Raw genomic sequence first — 15,111 nt, 5'->3', positions numbered from 1 at the left:
CTTCTCTTGTTGTGGAGCACGGGCTCTTGGCGTGTGGGCTTCAGTAGTTGTGGCATGCGGGCTCAGTAGTTGTGGTGCACGGGCTTAGTTGCTCCACGGCATGTGGGATCTTCCCGGGCCAGGGATCAAACCTGTGTCCCCTGCATTGGCAGGAGGATTCTTAACCACTGCGCCACCAGGGAAGCCCCAAGTTGTTGCCTTTGTTACCGACCAGGATTATTGGCCTCCTTAATCAATAGAAATCGGTAAGAGGCCAGACAAGAAATTCAGGCAAGGCTTTTATTTTTATATTTATTTTTTAATATTTATTTATTTGGTTGCACTGGGTCTTAGTTGCGGCTCGAGGGCTCCTTAGTTGTGGCATGAGAACTCATAGTTGCGGCATGCATGTGGGATCTAGTTCCTTGATGTGGGATCTAGTTCCTTGATGTGGGATCTAGTTCCCTGACCAGGGATCGAACCTCTGCCCCCTGCATTGGGAGCACGGAGTCTTATCCACTGCGCCACCAGGGAAGTCCCCAGGCAAAGCTTTATTGGGGCTCCTGCTGCAGCAGGAGGGGGGTTCCCTTGCTCGCTCCCTGAAGGGGGGTGAGCTGGTTCCTTATATGGGGTCAGGGTAGGGGTGGGTCCGGGGGTCGGCCCAAGGGGTGGCTTAGGTGGTCTGCCCACCCCTTTGCTGGTGCTGTGTGGGTTTTTGGTCTTTTTGTATCTTGTTCATAATTTGCCCCAACTGTGCATGCATGCAGTTATTTTTAGTCCCCTACAGTTTCTTTGTATTTTGTTGCTCAAGGAGAGGTTTGTTCAGGTGCAAGCACTGCAGCAAAAGGTCCCAGGTCCCAGCCTGTCTCACGTTCACAGTCTGACTTTGCCACTTACTAGTAATGTGACAAGTTACTAGCAAGTTGCTAACATTTCTGTGTCTTGGAGTGCTCGAGGGTAAAATGGGAACAGGTTTGTCAGGGGCTTAAATCGGATGGCACTTGCAAAGCTCTCAGAGCACGGCCCTAACCATGTTGGCTCTTACCAACCATGCAAATAAGTCTGAGACTCAGGAGGTCAGGGGAGGACTCTGCAGGAGCCTGGGATCCCTACAGCTCCTACCTGACACCCAGCTTCAGTGTTGGCCTCAGTTCTGTGCTTCTTGAATTGCAATCGCCTCTGATTAACATGGGTTCCAGGTGTCGGCTTGGACCAGCTGGGTCACAAACATCAATCCTCACCCTGGGCCCTGCACCCAATCCCAGTGCTTCCTGGGAGAAGGGAGCTCATGGAGATGCTTATCTTTTTAATTAGATTGGGGCCAGGAGGCAGGATCAGGTAGGTTGAGGGGTGGAGATCATTCAGGGTCACACCAACTAATGGATGGAAAATCCTCAGGTGATCTCAGAAAAAAGCAAGGAGTCCAGCAAGTCCCACCTCTGGCTGAAACTGGTTCAGTGCAGGATTAAGACTGTTGGCATTGTTCTTAAAAAGACTTTCCCAATTTATTATCCTGGGACTGAAAATTGGGCAGTAGTTTAGAAGCCTAGGTAAACAGTAGTGTACCAAAAGAGTTTGCAAACTTGCTTATCTGCAAATAAAGTCATTTCTTGGAGAGATCTGGAGACTTATTAGTAGAATGATTGTTGAATGAGCAATGTTATTCACAGGAGCAGCTGAAGCAGGGGAAGAGGCACTGGTCTAAGAGCCCCATGGTTCCTAGTTCCAGCTCTTCCAATAACTAGCTTTCTGAACTCACGGAAGTGTCTCTTCAGTTTTCACATAGGTTGACCAGATGACTGCTAGTGGCTAATATGGATAACGTCCACCACTTGCTGGGTGCTTACTATGCATATTGAGGCACCATATTGAGCACCATGTGGAGCTAAACACTCCACATATTATATCACTGACTCCAATAACCCTATGGTAGGCATTGTTAACCCATTTTGTAGATGAGGAAACTGAGGCTGGGGAGAGTAAGTGATTTGCCCTGGAGGCAGAGCCAGGACTTGAATCTAAGCACAATGCTATTCAGCCTGCCCTGATATCTTTAATTCAATTTGCCATGAGTTCCAGTTTTTAAGCGCCTATTATGTGCCAGGCTTCTGAATAGCCAACTACATTTTTTTTTTTTTTTTTTTTGCCAGCTATGTTTTGATATCCCAAGCAAACTTTGTGGAATTGCAGAATCTTCAGGTCTGCAACAAAGAAAGTCATCCTGCCTCTTTACCCACAAGGCAGGTCTGAGGCCCCTGAAAATGCCCCATATAGGCCCTCCATGATGTGCAGTGCCCTGAGTCAACCCAGCCTGGCCAACGATACAAGTGGTTTTCCACACCTGAGAGTGGCAGGAGGCCATCAAAGCCCTGACTTAGACCTCCCAGTGGAGATGGACTCTCCACTCTAAGCCAACCCTAGCCTGGACCAGGTCCCACCCCTACAATGTCAGGGGCTCAGTTCTCATCTGCAGGGGACCACATCTCTGAGCCTGGGGCAGTCGTGAGCTGCAATAACTAGGTTCTGGGGACCCAATTCTAGCCTTTTGTGACATTAGCTTCCCAATTGCCACCAGATTATTGATGCACCTGGGGTCTTACCTTTGATTTGGCAAAGTGCCCTTCCCCTCCCTGTCTTATCCTTGCCCCACTCACCTCAGGGTTTGAGCAGTGGTTGAGACTCCTCCCAATAACCCATGCCATGGGTACCATCTGCCTTATTTTAGCAGATGAGGAGACCCAGTGACAGCAAGGGTCTTTTCCAAAGTCACACAGCAAGGATGTAGTGAAACCAGAACTTGAACCCCATTTCTTGACTCCAAGTCTAATTCCAGTGGTCCAGCTTCCCAAAGTGAGATGAATTTATAAAACAACCTGGACACATATAAACACAAGGTTATTCCCCTTTCAGTTCTCCATCAGTCTTCCTAGTTACCTCAAGGAGATGCAATTTAGTGCTAGGATGTCTTCAGTGCTTGTCCCACACTTGCCCTGTTCCTCTTTTTAACAGAGAGAGAGGGTAAGGAGTCAGGGAAGGGATGCGGAGGGAGCCTCAGCCTGCTACAGAACCTGGCTAGAAATGGCATAACTTTGCTTCATTTCTTCTCTGTCTCCGTGGTTGCCCCCTGTTTATGGCACAGGATGCAATTTCTCCTCTACAATAGCGATACAAGATTTCCTTTTCAGATAAATTTAAGTATAATAATAGACCAGGTGATATGTGATGCCTAAAATAGTGCAGGTGGTTCTCAAAGGACTGCAGTTGGGGAAATACTGCCCTACACCAGGCTGACCCCCTGAGTGCTCAAAGCCAACCTGGCTGCTGCTTCTGTCTCCTCTCCCCTCCTGCGTCCTCCCTAGCTGAGCATCGGCACCTTTGTGTGGGGTCTAAACGCCACAAGGAAAGTCTGCGCTTCTCTTTGGTTGTTGATGGGATGGGGGTGTTGGAGGAAGGAGGTGAGGAAGGTCTGTCTCCACGCTTTCAGGTTTCGTAAGGTGGCCAGGATGACCCCAGCATATGTGCCAGTATCTTGGTGCTCAGTGTGTACGCCTGGCTCTACGGATTGTAACTCGGAGTGTTCCCTAGAGGCTGAACCTCCTCAGTAGAGTAGGGACAGAGGGGGCCTGCCATCCCCTCTCGGTGGGGGGCCTGGGGGAGTAGTTATTAAACCCTAAGAGAGTGAGAGGCTCAGGCTGAGCTGATTTTGAGGCTTGGTGGGTTGGGATTCAAGGGCCACCCTGTCGCGGAAGTTCTTGTTCGGGGCTAGGGCTGCTCCTCTGTGGCTCAGAGGGAGGGCGCTATGATGGGGGAAGGGTCCTCTTTAGCCGGGGCTCCTGAACTGCAGGGGCCGCTCTTGCGTGTCTGCTAGGCTCCTGTAGCAGAAGCACAAGGGGGTTTCTGCACTGCCCACATAACCCAGACCACCCTGACACCACTTCCCGAATCTTCGAACTGCCGTGAGTGAAGACTGCAGTTCTTAAGAGCGACTGGCTTTGGTGTCAGACAGACCTGAGTTTGAATCTCCCTAGTTCCCCTCAGCTATTCAATGGGAATAATAATACTCCTTACCTCTTGGGTTATGGTGAGCATTAAATGAGATGTTTTAAAACTTTTTATTAAAGTATAGTTGATTTGCAATGTTGTTTTAATTTCTGCTGTACAGCAAAGTGACTCAGTTATACATATATATATTCTTTTTCATATTCTTTTCCATTATGGTTTATCACAGGATACTGAATATTGTTCCCTGTGCTATACAGTAAGACCTTGTGGTTTGTCCATCCTGTATGTAATAGTTTGCCTCTGCTAATCTCAAACTCCCAATCCTTCTCTCCCTTACCCTCCTTCCCCCTTGGCAACCACAAGTCTGTTCTCTATATTTGTGAGTCTGTTTTTGTTTCGTAGATATGTTCATTTGTGTTGTATTTTAGATTCCACATATAAGTGATATGGTGTTTGTATTTCTCTTTCTGACTTTGCTTAGTATGATAATCTCTAGGTCCATACATGTTGCTGCAAATGGCATTATTTCATTCTTTTTAATGGCTGAGTAATAGCCCATTGTACGTATGTGTGTGTGTGTGTATGTGTATGTATATATATATATATATATATATATATATATATATATATATATACCACATCTGTTTTATCCATTTATCTGTTGATGGACATTTAGGATGTTTCCATGTCTTGGCTACTGTAAATAGTGCTGCTATGAACATAGGTGTGCATGTATCTTTTTGAATAATGGTTTTGTCTGGGTATATGCCCAGGAGTGGGGTTGCTGGATCATATGGCAACTCTGTTTCTAGTTTTTTGAGGAACCTCCATACTGTTTTCCATAGTGGCTGCACCAATTTACATTTCCACCAACGGTGTAAGAGGGTTTCCCGTTCTCCACACCCTCTCCAGCACATTAAGTGAGGTTCTTCAAGCTGACTGCCTAACACGTAATATGTGCTCAATAAACAGTGCTCAGTGAACACTTCTCTGTTCAGAAATCTTCTAGGATCTGGAACTTGCAAATGATGGATGCCGGTTCCCCTTAGCCTACTTTTCCAATCTCTTCATTGTCTGGCCCCCACCTCCCCTGGCAACCAAATGTAATCCATGCTAACCCAGAAATATGCCCCAAGCTCTCCTGCCTCCATGCTTCTGCTTCTGCTGTTCCCTCTTTTTGGAACTTCCTGCCCACAATTTCTACCTGTTTAAAATCCTTCGAGGCCACCTCCTTCAGGAAGTCTTCAGTCTTGCCTACAGCCAGATGTAATTGCCCTCTTTGGAACTTCTATGGGGGTTTGTCTAGATACTTTCTACCCTGTAGGAGAGGGGACAAGTTAGTCTGACAGTCTCCCTAGCCGACTCTGAGGTCCCAGAAGGCCGAGGCTGAAAGAGGAGATTCCTTCCTCTCTTCTTGATTCTGTGCTTAGCAAAGCTCCCTGCACACCTGAAATGTCCTTTGATTGTTTTCTTTTTTTAAATTTATTTTATTTATTTATTTTTGGCTGCTTTGGGTCTTCATTGCTGCGCGCAGCCTTTCTCTAGTTGTGGCGAGCGGGGACTCCTCTGTTGCGGTGTGCAGGCTTCTCACTGCGGTGGATTCTCTTGTTGTGGAGCACGGGCTGTAGGCCCACGGGCTTCAGTAGTTGTGGCATGTGGGCTCTAGAGCTCTGGCTCAGTTGTGGCGCATGGGCTTAGTTGCTCCACGGCATGTGAGATCTTCCCAGACGAGGGCTTGAACCCGTGTCCCCTGCATTGGCAGGCCGATTCTTAACCACTGTGCCACCAGGGAAGCCCTGTCCTTTGATTGTTGAGTGAATGAATCAATGTGAGAACCAAGAGAGCCCGACTTTGGGCTCAGTTTTTGTGGGACATTGTTGAAGACTGGGTCAGGAAAAGACTCAGGTGGAATTAAATATGTATTAATGAAGTTATCCTATGGTCCCCAGCATCCTCCTTTGCCTAGTGAGTCATGTGGTGGTGAATTCTTTCATTTCATACCACAAATATTTATTGAGCTCTGCCTTAATGCAGACATTGTACTAGGAACAGCAGACACAAAGGTGAGTAGGACAGTGTCCGTCTTCTCCAAGAACCCACCGTGTGGGTAAGGAGCTGTTTAATAAAAAGTCAACACACAGTTAGATGAGCACTGTGTAGAGTAGTAGCACCCATGCCTTTTTACATAAACCAATCTCCCCCTCTTCCTTCCTTATTGGACCCCCTCCCGCCCTAGTTTGGGGACAAGTGGCATCGCCTAATCCAAGGAATGACCCTGGGGACATTCTATTTCACATCTCATCTTACTTCAGTGTTTCTCAGCTGTGGACGATTTTGCCTCCCAGGGGACATTTGGCAATGTCCAGAAACATTTTTGGTGGTCACAACCTATTGGGTGGGGAGAGGCAGCTATTCCACTGGCATCTAATGGGTAGAGGCCAGGGATGCTGCTAAAGATCCTACAATGCATAGGCTAACCTCCCAAAACAAAGGATTGCCTGGCTCCAAATGTCAGTAGTGCTGAGGTTGAGAAACTGTGCTTTACGTTTACCCTATAAAACTGTGAGATGAGTTTTAGCAGCTCAAATATGTAGGGAAGGGAGCCAGGGGAATCAGAAAGCCTGCTTTCCAACCCCTGCCTTATCACAAACTTGTATTGGACCTCTGGTTCATCCTCCATCAAATGCGGATAGTCAGGGCTAGCCCTGCCTCCCTGATGAAGATATTTGGGGGCTGAAACATGCGAAAGCAATTGAGAGCACCTGCCAGGGAAGGTGGACGATGAGGCTGGGCTTGGAGGGGGTGGGAGGCCTCCATCTAGCTAATGTCTATTGCAGTCACTTGGCCCAAATTTTCTAAGACAGTTTCAATTTCAAATACTCTGCCCTTCCCCTGTCTTCAAAAATAAATTGTACAAATCAGGCCATCTGTGCCTCAGATTAAAAGACACCTGGATCTAGCTCCCCTTCCCTTCTTTTCCCTTTTTTGTTTATTGTAGAAATTTTTCAAAAATTAAAAAAATACATATGTAATCCTTTCAAATATAAAAATAGAAGCCTAATAAACACTGCTTTATAAATGACTTTTCCCTTGCTTATCTGTAGATTATGAACATCTGTCCATGAAAGTAGTTTGAGTTCTACAATTTTATTTTAGTAGATTCATTCCACAATCTATTTAACCAATCCCCAACTTTGAAACATTTTTGTTGTTTCCAAATCTTCACTATTATGCTCTGCGCTGTGATAAACATCTTGGTATCTTTTGTGTGTGTCCATCCATAATTTTTTCATTAGGACACAACATGCCTTGAAGTAGAATTTCTGGCTCAAAGTACACATATTTTTTTCTTTTTCAAACAGTATTTATTTATTTTTAAAAATGCTACTTCAGTAAATTTTGGAAAATTTAGAAAAATAGAAGGAAAAGTAAAGAATTATCTTTATGTACCATCTGAACACAACCACTGTTGACATTTTAGTATATTTCATTTCCATATTTTGTATGGCTTCTTTTTTCAAAAAAAATTCCTGCGCAATGAATTTGTAGCCTAATATTTATTTAAGATTGTTACCATAATCATTTCCTGTGTTTTTGCATTTTTTCATGGTTGTATCATATCCTGTTGTGTGCACAGACCATGGCTTACTTGAGCAGCTTTGTGGACTTAAAGTTATTTCCAGTTGTTCACAATTGTAAATAGTGAAAATGAACCTTTTTGTGAGTGAGTGAGGCTTTTTTTTTTTTTTTTCCCTGAATTTGTGGTGAACTCCTTAGAATAGATTTCCAGAAGTGAAACTACTGGGACAAATGGGAACGATTTTAGTCTTTGACATACATTGCCAAATTATTTTAAAAGCCTTATGCCCTGTGAATCTGGGTGGTTTGCACCTTGTTAAGGCCTTTTCCACCTAAGGCCTAATCGGCCCTTGGAGAACTTGTCCCGATTTATCCTCCGGCGGCGGTGTCTGAGAGTTCTAGTACCTTCCTGGGATCTTTTGGGCTCCAAACCCAGCCAGACTGAGGTGGGAACAGATCCCCAAACACGCCTCCCCACTCCCACCCCCAGCTACAATTCCCTGGGACTCAGGGATTACCCAGGCCGCACTTGCCCCTGGGTCTGGAGCGCCCCCTGTAGTCCACGTGAGGAACTTCCCTCCCCGCCCTGGGACCTGGGCTCCATTCCTTTCCCACCAAACCCTCTTCTGGTCTCCATCCAAGTTGGAGTGTGGCCTGAGCAGGTGCAGCGTCTGTCACAGCCTCTCTGAGGTCTCCATTGTCCCTTAGGCAACACAGGAGCCCAATCCATGATGTGTCAGCCTGCTGACACAGTGCTTTCCTCCTCCATATGGCTCTGCCATGAGAAAGCTCTTCTTTTTCTTGACCTAAAATCGCTTTCCTTGGTGGTTTCCTTGCACTGCTCAAGTGTTACCCATTCAGGCCCACGTGTAACCAGTCTGCTCCCTTTTCACTTCGGCCTTTTCCCCAGCTCATTTTCCCTTATGGTCTTCAAGCTTCCCTCTCAGCTGGTCCTGCCTGAGTGAGGGAAAATGTCCTTAACTTCTCTGAGTCTAGTTTCTTCACCTGTAGAATGAAGATAATAATCCCTATCCTGCAGGGTTGTTGCAGACATTCAAATAATACCAATAAAAAGCCGATCCCAGAAGTTTGGTTCAAGATAGAAGGCTGAGCATGTGCGTTTACCTCTCCTTCCTTCTGAAAATCCATGGAAAGAAACTAAAGAAAGACAGATAGAAAGAAAAACTCAGAACAGCAGAGAATTGGTGTGAGGGAGGATGACTTGGATCAATGAATCAGAGTTTAACATTTTTCTGGAATACCGGCAGGGGTCGAATCACATTTATGGGTAAATGGGAGCAGAGGAAGCCACAGCTCAGATCAAGAAGTAGAGAAGTCTATGGGGTAGGGGTGGGTATTTTGTTCCGTTTTAGCTGGGGAGTCAAACTGGGAGAGAAGAAGAGGAAGGAGGTGCAGAAACCAGGGTGGTGACTGATGGGAGAAGAGGCTGTAGTATTGCCACATGGCTTCCTTCACTTCTACTTGTTTGGGTCCACCATTTTCCCCCAGGCTGAGACTGTGAGATATTCTCCAAAGAAATGAAGTAACCAGTCTAACAGGGGCCAAGCTCCCAGGTGAGGGACAGAAGAGGGCCCTTCTTGTTTTGACACTGAGGCACAGGCCAGAACTTCCTGCCAGCTGCCTACCTGGGCATGCTAGAACCAAGTCTGCCAGCCAACAAGTCTCACGCGCACCCACAGAGCCTGCTTTCAGCTCAAAGAAGCAGAAATAGCTCAAGAAACTATCAGAAAACTTAATAATAAAAGTAAAAAGCCTTTAACTCATCAGGGAGATTCAGGAAATGACTCCATTCAGGAAAAGTAAAACCTGAGTATTATGATAAACATTCAGAGAAGGAGTTCTTATATATTAAAAATATGATTGACAACATTTTTTTTTTTTTTTTAGCTGTGTTGGGTCTTCGTTTCTGTGTGAGGGCTTTCTCTAGTTGCGGCGAGCGGGGGCCACTCTTCATCGCGGTGCGCGGGCCTCTCACTGTCGCGGCCTCTCTTGTTGCGGAGCACAAGCTCCAGATGCGCAGGCTCAGTAGTTGTGGCTCATGGGCCTAGTTGCTCCGCGGCCTGTGGGATCTTCCCAGACCAGGGCTCGAACCCGTGTCCCCTGCATTGGCAGGCAGATTCTCAACCACTGTGTCCCCAGGGAAGCCCGATTGACATTTTTAAAGATCAATAAAAGTATTGAAAAAAGGCTGAGAAATATCTCAAAAACAGACTTACAGTGAGAAATAAAGGTCATGTTAGTGTTCATAGCAGCAACACTGAATGTTGGAAAACAATGGAGCAATACCTTCAAAAGGGCTAAGAGAAAATGATATTGAACTTAAAATGTGACATCCAGCCAAATTATCAATCAGGCATGAGAGAAAAATTAAGGTGCTTTCCAACATTTAGGGATTCTGAAAGTTTCCCCTAATTCATCCTTTTGGTAAAAGATTGCTTGAGGATGTACTCCAGCAAATAAAAGTCCAAGATAGAGGATGACAGGGTATCCAAGAAGCAGTGAATCCAACCCAGGAGAGCAATGTAAAGGGAACCCAGAATGACAGTCAGACAGACAATCAGGAAAGAAGGTAATGGATATTAGATCATTTAACAAATAGCAGGAGAGAAAATTCCTGGCAATTAGAAATGCCAGGAATAACAAAAGCCCTGTAAGAAAATGGTAGTCCAAATATGAAGCAAACTAAAAAGTATCCTGTATCCTGATTCTGAGCATGTCTCAGAAGAGAGTATCCTTCTTATCTCCTTTCTCCTTCAAGTAGCTCAATTTCAGTGACCTTGTGTTACATATCCTTCTCTGTGGATCCATTCACCCTTAGTTCTCCAGTAAAGAGTATTTATTTATTCATAATATCATAAGAACTGTTTATTTCAAGTGTCATAATCGATCTACAAACAGAGCATGGAGGACTTAATCATACTTACACCGTGTATCAAATTGCTTTCAGCTGTACAGTGGCTTAGACAAATGAGGTTATTTTCCCCTTGTTCCAAGAGGACCAGAAATGGTCGAACTTGCTGAAGGAGGCTACCAAGGACATCTAGTTTTTTCCATCTAGCTTCACTGTCCTATATTATTTAATTTTATAAAGAGTTATGAAATTTTAATAAGAATTTTTATAAAAATAAAATTGTTCATAGTTCTAGAGTTCAATGTGTATCTAACTGACAGTTTATAAATATGTGTAGATATATAAATTTAAGAGTAATATGAAATGTTTGATATTACAAAATATTCCTCAGTTGCCTTGTGAAACTTCTACAAATAACATAAACTCATGAATGTTCTGGAAACACAAGTTAGAACACAAAGAAAACTAAGAGAAATTCATGTGTCACACTAACGGGAAATGATACTTTATGACATGAGAATCTATTGCATTCATGCTTTTTTTTTTTTTTTTCATGCTTTTTGAGGAGAAAGATTTATGAGTTAATTTGTCCTTTCTGTCATTTCTTCCACTCAGACCCACCCTGCACTTTTTTTTTTTTTTAATTTTTATTTTTGACTGCGTTGGGTCCTCGTTGCTGCACGCAGGCTTCTCCAGTTGCGGTGAACGAGGGCTACTCTTTGTTGAGGTGCGCAGGCCTCTCATTGCGGAGGCTTCTCTTTGTTTCAGAGCACAGGCTCTGGGCACGCAGGCTTCAGGTGTTGTGGCATGGGGGCTCAGTAGTTGTGGCTCGCGGGCTCTAGAGCACAGGCTCAGTAGTCATGGCGAACGAGTGTAGTTGCTCCGCGCCATGGGGGATCTTCCTGGACCAGGGCTCGAACCCGTGTCCCCTGCATTGGCAGGCGGATTCCTAACCACTGCGCCACCAGGGAAGTCCCCATCCTGCACTTTGAAAGCAGTTTCCATCTCTGACATTGGCATTGGGACCATCCATAAACTCTCTTGGCATACAGATACTTTTTTAAAGTAGGCTTTATTTTTTAGAGCAATTTTAGGTTCAGAGCAAAATTGAAAGAAAAGTATAGAGATTTGCCATGTGCTCTCTGCCCCCACACATGCATAGTCTCCCCCATTATCAACATCCCTCACCAGAGTGTGCATTTGCTACAACTGGTGAATTTGCATCAACACATCATAATCACCTGAAGGCCATAGTTTACATTAGGGTTCACTCTTGGTGTTGTACATTCTGTGGGTTTGGATAAGTGTTTAGTGACATACAGTCACCATCAGAGTATCATACAGAGTAGTTTCACTGCCTTAAAAATCCTCTGTGCTCTGCCTATTCATTCCTCCCTCCACCAACCCCTGGCAACCAGTGATCTTTTTAATGTCTCCATAGTTTTGCCTTTTCCAGAATGTCATCTAGTTGGAATTATACAGTATGTAGCCTTTTCGTATTGGCTTTTTTCACTTAGTGATATGCATTTATCTCCTCCATGTCTTTTCGTGGCTTGATCGCTCATTTCTTTTTAGTGTTGAATAATATTCCATTCACACTGTGGGTGTCCCACAGTTTATCCATTCATCTACTGGAGGACATCTTGGTTACTTTTAGATTTTGGCAATTATGAATAAAGCGGCTATAAAACATTCATGCACTGGCTTTTGCGTGGACATAAGTTTTCAACTCTTTTGGGTAAATACAAAGGAGCACGATTGCTGGATTATATAATAGTATGTTTAGTTTTGTAAAAACTGCCAAACTGTCTTCCAGAGTGGCTGTACCATTTTGCATCCCACCAGCAACAAATGAGAGTTCCTGTTGCTCCACGTCCTCGCCAGCATTTGGTGTTGTCAGTCTTCTGGATTTTGGCCATTCTAATGGGTGTGTAGTGGTATGTCCTTGTTGTTTTAATTTGCATTTCCCTGAAGACATATGATGTGGAGCATCTTTTCATATGCTTCTTTGGCGTCTGTATATCTTCTTTAGTGAGACATCTGTTAAGGTCTTTGACTCACTTTTTGTTGATTTGAGGACATAGGACAAGAGCTGGAGGAGTATTTTCTTAGGGAACAGTGTTAGACACAAGAGCAGACCAGGGTTTAGGGTTAATTGATCACACTGCACCAAACAAGTACTAGCTCGTGAGCGACAGAGGCCCCCATGTATTCTTTAATAAATTTGTGTTTTGGGCTTCCCTGGTGGCGCAGTGGTTGAGAATCTGCCTGCCAATGCAGGGGACGCGGGTTCGAGCCCTGGTCTGGGAAGATCCCACATGCCACGGAGCAACTCGGCCCGTGAGCCACAATTACTGAGCCTGCGCGTCTGGAGCCTGTGCTCGGCAACGAGAGGCTGCGATAGTGAGAGGCCCGCGCTCCGCGATGAAGAGTGGCCCCCGCTTGCCACAACTAGAGAAAGCCCTTGCACAGAAACAAAGACCCAACACAGCCATACATACATAAATAAAAAGAATGTAAGCAGACAAGAATATCATTAAAAAAAAATTTTTTTTAATAAAAAAATAAAAAAAATAAATTTGTGTTTTGAGTGTTTGGATATGTAGGCTCTCTAAAGCACAAGGCCCAGGACAGGGACCTCTTATGCCTGGGTGTGGGGCAGGATTACCTGCAGCCTTCTCTCGGCCCCATCCATCTAGCATAGGCATGAGCACGGCCTCTAAGTCATGCAGCCCTAAATTCAGGTCCCAGGTCTGCCCCTTACTAGCCTCATAACTCTGAGCAAACCATTGAATCTCTTGAGCCTCGGCTTCGTCATCTGTAAAGTGGGGTCATAACAGGATTCTTCTCCAGGGTTGTTAGCGGAGGCCTCCCCCCGAACACTTGCTGGACTTGGGGCAAAAGCAAAGGTGGAGGATTAGCCTGTAGTTCATCCCTTCTCTTCCCACCCCTGGCTCCGTTCCACACTGTAAACATCGAAGTGCAAGTGCTCAGTCTCTATCCACACATCTCCCATCCTTGAATACAGCTGCCCCTTGGCCATCCCTCAGGCCTAGGAGTACACAGACTGATGGCATGGTCTACCCTCAGGCAGGACCAACCTGGGGAGGAGGCCCACACAGACTCTGGAATTGGTCCCAGGTACCCAAAGCCTTGTCTAGTTGGTGGGATGGGGACAGTGGGGGAGAGACAGGTATGAGAGTTCCAGGTGGATGTGTCTCCTTGGACCCTCAGACTCCTCACCTGTGGGGAGGGGGGCCAGAGTCAGACCCTCTAAGGCAGGGGGTCCATAGCAGGGCCCTGATTGTCCAGCTCTAAAGTGGTCCTGATGGTGCAGGGTCCATGAGATGATGTTTATAAACTGCTTAGCCCAGTGCTTGGCACTTGTTAAGTGTTCAGCACTCAGTGCTCAATAAATATTAGTTGTTGGTATTATTATTATTATTATTATTATTATTAAAGTGAGACTCTGAGGGCTGATTCTCCCCTCAAGATGTGGTAGAAATAAAAGAGATTATTCAGGTGAAGCATTTGGGTGAGATGAGACGGCAGCCCTGTGCGCACCGGGGCTGAGGTTGCACAGAGAGTGGCCAGCCTGCTTGTTGGAGACACAGGGGACCTCTCTGCCCCCTGGAAGGTGTCATTACCAGCATCGTGTCCTTCCCAAGGGCCCCAGAGCTCTGCAGTCACAGAGAAGGACTTGGCAGGGGCCTTCTCAGAGATTCATAAACAGAAGCCTAAGAAAGGCTGTAGCCCTATGAATCCCTGTTTACGGAGCACCTACTATGTGCATAGACCCTATGCTATGGTTTTTCCCTATGAGGGAGGGACACTTTGCAGATGTGGAAACTGAGCCTCAAGAGGTAAGTGACTTGTTCAAAGTCATGCAACCAGGGAGGGTAGAGCATCTGACTCCCGAGGCTGAGCCCTTTCCATTGCACTGTGATGCTGCATCTAAAGCACAATTCATGGACGGAGGGGGAAACCTTCCCAGGGAGGCCGCAAATGATTTCCAAACAGAGAGGGTGACAGTGTGGATTATGGAAGTGCCCAGTGCCAGGAAGCGCACAGTCAGTCCTGCTCCTTGTTTGGCCCACTGAGCCCAGCCCCACAGGGCACCCTTGGAGAAGGCTGCATTCTCACCCGCTCCTGCTTCTGGGTCACCTTGACCTAGGCCGGTGGTGGAGAAGGCTGCTCCTGGCCTCTTCTGGGTCCTGGTGTCAGGCCCTTGGCAGCATGAATGAACAACCTCCCAGAGCCTGAGTTTACCTTCTGCTCTGTTGAGGGTGGTGGTGTGGGTGAGTGTGAACTGCATCTCCGCCTCCTCACCAGGGCCAGCCTCAGGGACTTCAGCCTTGACCGCCTTCCATCCTGGAAGTTGTTTCTGCACTCTCAGGGCATGGCTTTGGAGTCTCTCGGACCTGGGTTCAGATCTCAGTTCTACAAAACTAGATGGGTGGCCTTGGGCAAGTCATTGAACCTCTGTGTGCCTTGGTTTCCTCATCTGTAAAATGGGGTTGATAACAGTACTGACCTTGTGGGGTCGTGTTGTGACAATCAAATGAAGTAATGCGTAGGCAGTTCTGGACCCAGTGCCTGGCAGGTCTTAAGTGCTCAGTATTTTAATCTATTATTAGACTACTTTATTCTTTTAAGTAACAGATCACATGGACCTTAGA

The 15,111-nt window shown here is 45.9% G+C and overlaps 1 long non-coding RNA gene across 3 annotated transcripts in view; it reads left to right on the top strand.

Annotated features, from left to right (window-relative positions):
* The window catches only part of LOC130705752 (uncharacterized), a 57,622-nt gene that overhangs the window by 28,170 nt on the left and 14,341 nt on the right, over positions 1-15,111 (top strand). The window lies entirely within an intron of this gene.

Source organism: Balaenoptera acutorostrata, chromosome 19 (assembly GCF_949987535.1).
Source record: "Balaenoptera acutorostrata chromosome 19, mBalAcu1.1, whole genome shotgun sequence".
Lineage (NCBI taxonomy): Eukaryota > Metazoa > Chordata > Mammalia > Artiodactyla > Balaenopteridae > Balaenoptera > Balaenoptera acutorostrata.
This window is presented reverse-complemented; position numbering and strand designations above follow the sequence as displayed.